This window comes from Amblyomma americanum, chromosome 2 (assembly GCF_052857255.1).
Source record: "Amblyomma americanum isolate KBUSLIRL-KWMA chromosome 2, ASM5285725v1, whole genome shotgun sequence".
NCBI lineage: Eukaryota > Metazoa > Arthropoda > Arachnida > Ixodida > Ixodidae > Amblyomma > Amblyomma americanum.
Window position 1 is genome coordinate 88303838 of NC_135498.1, and position 5166 is coordinate 88309003.

Here is a 5166-nt window from a genome sequence, read left to right on the forward strand (position 1 = left end):
CGTTTCGCCTCCATCGAAACGCGGCCGCCGCGGTCGGGTTTGAAACCGAGTACTTCGGATCAGTAGCGCTCTAACCACTAAGCCACCGCGGCGGGTTAAGCCACGAAACCGGAAGTTGCAATTTTTCATCATTGACAGAACGAAGTTGCTGCGAAGACACAGCAAATACGCAGCCAGATTCCATTGGCGGTGGACGTGCTCGTGCTGTTGCATTCGAAAGTGTAAGCTTCGTTAGCTTCGCTACTGTTCGAAACCTTCTGACTTGGGAGCGCGTCCCCGCGCGTGATCAGATAGCGTGAAATCCGGGGATCGCCAAGGGCGCACCTGAAGATCCGAAAATTGGGGAAGAAGCAAGAGTGCCTGTTCTCGGAATGACCACAAACGGCTCGTGCATCGCAGTGCGAGTACCAACGCCTTGTTCGATCGCGACGTTGATCCCTCTGGAGAAACCAGACCTGCTTCCTGCCATACTGCAGCACCGACACAATATCTTTGTGACGAGTTGAATCCTGGATGCATGAAAGCCTCGTTGTGACCCCTACAGCAAAATATAGCAGCCGGTAACACGGGCCATTGCCCTTGGCGCTGGAGCCTCCAACGCTGTCTACGTGGCCTTAGCACCGAGCGCTTCTCCTCCGTGGACGCGTTCTCAGAACGCTGGCCAGTCGACAAGCTTGCCTCGTGGAACACGGATTTGCGGGCGACGAGGCTGGTGCTGACAGGGTTTGAGCCGGGCAGGTTTGGTCTGCGCTACTGTGACGACAAGGATGACTACGGGGTGAGGTACCCTTGCTGCGGCTGTGAAAATGAAGGCGCTTTATTCATGACTTGGCTGCCCAGAAAGTACCATTGCATCCACGAAGTCGGAGTGTAGACTAAACGCACTTTGAGCGCCTTTCCTTCCTGTCGTGCTTCATCGTTGGACAGGCGCCAAACCTGAAATGCATCGTACTGCGTCCCTGCTGCAGGCTAATAGCGGAATTCCCGAAGTCTTTGGGCCGCCGCAGTGCGTGCGTAACCTCGACCTCACCAACGTTAGTGACGCTTTTCTTGGAGTCGGCAAGTTGTGCTCGGGTCTTCCTGCCAACACTACCCTCAGAGCCTCGTTCTGCCGGCAAGTTGTGCTCGCGTCTTCGTGCCAACACCACCCTGAGAAGCCTAGTTCTGCCGCCAAGTATTGCTCGGGTCTTCGTGCCAAAACCACCTCAGAAGCCTCGTTCTGCCGGAAAGTTGTGCTCGGGTCTTCGTGCCAACGCCACCCACAGAAGCCTCGTTCTGCCGGCAAGTATTGCTCGGGTCTTCGTGCCAAAACCACCCTCAGAAGCCTCGTTCTGCCGGAAAGTTGTGCTCGGGTTTTCGTGCCAAAACCACCCTCAGAAGCCTCGTTCTGCCGGCAAGTATTGCTTGTGTCTTCGTGCCAACACCACCCTCGGAAGCCTCGTTCTGCCGCCAAGTATTGCTCGGGTCTTCGTGCCAAAACCACCCTCAGAAGCCTCGTTCTGCCGGAAAGTTGTGCTCGGGTCTTCGTGCCAAAACCACCCTCAGAAGCCTCGTTCTGCCGCCAAGTATTGCTCGGGTCTTCGTGCCAAAACCACCCTCAGAAGCCTCGTTCTACCGCCAAGTATTGCTCGGGTCTTCGTGCCAAAACCACCGTCAGAAGCCTCGTTCTGCCGCCAAGTATTGCTCGAGTCTTCGTGCCAAAACCACCCTCAGAAGCCTCGTTCTGCCGCCAAGTATTGCTCGGGTCTTCGTGCCAACTCCACCCTCAGAAGCCTCATTCTGCCGCCAAGTATTGCCCGGGTCTTCGTGCCAAAACCACCCTCAGAAGCCTCGTTCTGCCGCCAATTATTGCTCGGGTCTTCGTGCCAAAACCACCCTCAGAAGCCTCGTTCTGCCGCCAAGTATTGCTCGGGTCTTCGTGCCAAAACCACCCTCAGAAGCCTCGTTCTGCCGCCAAGTATTGCTCGGGTCTTCGTGCCAAAACCACCCTCAGAAGCCTCGTTCTGCCGCCAAGTATTGCTCGGGTCTTCGTGCCAAAACCACCTTCAGAAGCCTCGTTCTGCCGCCAAGTATTGCTCGGGTCTTCGTGCCAAAACCACCCTCAGAAGCCTCATTCTGCCGCCAAGTATTGCTCCGGTCTTCGTGCCAAAACCACCCTCAGAAGCCTCGTTCTGCCGGAAAGTTGTGCTCGGGTCTTCGTGCCAAAACCACCCTCAGAAGCCTCGTTCTGCCGGAAAGTTGTGCTGGGGTCTTCGTGCCAAAACCACCCTCGGAAGCCTCGTTCTGCCGCCAAGTATTGCTCGGGTCTTCGTGCCAAAACCACCCTCAGAAGCCTCGTTCTGCCGGAAAGTTGTGCTCGGGTGTTCGTGCCAACACCACCCTCAGAAGCCTCGTTCTGCCGCCAAGTATTACTCGGGTCTTCGTGCCAAAACCACCCTCAGAAGCCTCGTTCTGCCGCCAAGTATTGCTCGGGTCTTCGTGCCAACACCACCCTCAGAAGCCTCGTTCTGCCGCCAAGTATTGCCCGGGTCTTCGTGCCAAAACCACCCTCAGAAGCCTCGTTCTGCCGGAAAGTTGTGCTCGGGTCTTCGTGCCAAAACCACCCTCGGAAGCCTCGTTCTGCCGCCAAGTATTGCTCGGGTCTTCGTGCCAAAACCACCCTCAGAAGCCTCGTTCTGCCGGAAAGTTGTTCCCGGGTCTTCGTGCCAAAACCACCCTCAGAAGCCTCGTTCTGCCGCCAAGTATTGCTCGGGTCTTCGTGCCAAAACCACCCTCAGAAGCCTCGTTCTGCCGCCAAGTATTGCTCGGGTTTTCTTGCCAAAACCACCCTCAGAAGCCTCGTTCTGCCGGAAAGTTGTGCTCGGGTCTTCGTGCCAAAACCACCCTCGGAAGCCTCGTTCTGCCGCCAAGTATTGCTCGGGTCTTCGTGCCAAAACCACCCTCAGAAGCCTCGTTCTACCGCCAAGTATTGCTCGGGTCTTCGTGCCAAAACCACCCTCGGAAGCCTCGTTCTGCCGCCAAGTATTGCTCGGGTCTTCGTGCCAAAACCACCCTCAGAAGCCTCGTTCTGCCGGAAAGTTGTTCCCGGGTCTTCGTGCCAAAACCACCCTCAGAAGCCTCGTTCTGCCGCCAAGTATTGCTCGGGTCTTCGTGCCAAAACCACCCTCAGAAGCCTCGTTCTGCCGCCAAGTATTGCTCGGGTTTTCTTGCCAAAACCACCTTCAGAAGCCTCGTTCTGCCGGAAAGTTGTGCTCGGGTCTTCGTGCCAAAACCACCCTCGGAAGCCTCGTTCTGCCGCCAAGTATTGCTCGGGTCTTCGTGCCAAAACCACCCTCAGAAGCCTCGTTCTACCGCCAAGTATTGCTCGGGTCTTCGTGCCAAAACCACCCTCGGAAGCCTCGTTCTGCCGCCAAGTATTGCTCGGGTCTTCGTGCCAAAACCACCCTCAGAAGCCTCGTTCTGCCGGAAAGTTGTTCCCGGGTCTTCGTGCCAAAACCACCCTCAGAAGCCTCGTTCTGCCGCCAAGTATTGCTCGGGTCTTCGTGCCAAAACCACCCTCAGAAGCCTCGTTCTGCCGCCAAGTATTGCTCGGGTCTTCGTGCCAAAACCACCCTCAGAAGCCTCGTTCTACCGCCAAGTATTGCTCGGGTCTTCGTGCCAAAACCACCCTCAGAAGCCTCGTTCTGCCGCCAAGTATTGCTCGAGTCTTCGTGCCAAAACCACCCTCAGAAGCCTCGTTCTGCCGCCAAGTATTGCTCGGGTCTTCGTGCCAACTCCACCCTCAGAAGCCTCATTCTGCCGCCAAGTATTGCCCGGGTCTTCGTGCCAAAACCACCCTCAGAAGCCTCGTTCTGCCGGAAAGTTGTGCTCGGGTCTTCGTGCCAAAACCACCCTCAGAAGCCTCGTTCTACCGCCAAGTATTGCTCGGGTCTTCGTGCCAAAACCACCCTCAGAAGCCTCGTTCTGCCGCCAAGTATTGCTCGAGTCTTCGTGCCAAAACCACCCTCAGAAGCCTCGTTCTGCCGCCAAGTATTGCTCGAGTCTTCGTGCCAAAACCACCCTCAGAAGCCTCGTTCTGCCGCCAAGTATTGCTCGGGTCTTCGTGCCAACTCCACCCTCAGAAGCCTCATTCTGCCGCCAAGTATTGCCCGGGTCTTCGTGCCAAAACCACCCTCAGAAGCCTCGTTCTACCGCCAAGTATTGCTCGGGTCTTCGTGCCAAAACCACCCTCAGAAGCCTCGTTCTGCCGCCAAGTATTGCTCGAGTCTTCGTGCCAAAACCACCCTCAGAAGCCTCGTTCTGCCGCCAAGTATTGCTCGAGTCTTCGTGCCAAAACCACCCTCAGAAGCCTCGTTCTGCCGCCAAGTATTGCTCGGGTCTTCGTGCCAACTCCACCCTCAGAAGCCTCATTCTGCCGCCAAGTATTGCCCGGGTCTTCGTGCCAAAACCACCCTCAGAAGCCTCGTTCTGCCGGAAAGTTGTGCTCGGGTCTTCGTGCCAAAACCACCCTCAGAAGCCTCGTTCTGCCGCCAAGTATTGCTCGGGTCTTCGTGCCAAAACCACCCTCAGAAGCCTCGTTCTACCGCCAAGTATTGCTCGGGTCTTCGTGCCAAAACCACCCTCAGAAGCCTCGTTCTGCCGCCAAGTATTGCTCGAGTCTTCGTGCCAAAACCACCCTCAGAAGCCTCGTTCTGCCGCCAAGTATTGCTCGGGTCTTCGTGCCAACTCCACCCTCAGAAGCCTCATTCTGCCGCCAAGTATTGCCCGGGTCTTCGTGCCAAAACCACCCTCAGAAGCCTCGTTCTGCCGGAAAGTTGTGCTCGGGTCTTCGTGCCAAAACCACCCTCAGAAGCCTCGTTCTGCCGGCAAGTATTGCTTGGGTCTTCGTGCCAAAACCGCCCTCGGAAGCCTCGTTCTGACGACAAGTTTTGCTCGGGTCTTTCTGCCAACACCACCCTGATAAGCCTCTCACCCTTGAGCTTCTCAGGCTCTAGTGTATTGGCCGCGTTAATTTCAACTGTTTGTGTACGAGCTATCATACGTATCTCAACTTGAAGCCCAGGCCCCACAGGATTCGCTGCCGAAATGCTGTGGCACCTGGGATTTGCGAGAAACATTCTGTGCCCCGTTTATCTCTCGCACGCCCTGAATAACTTACTGCGATCC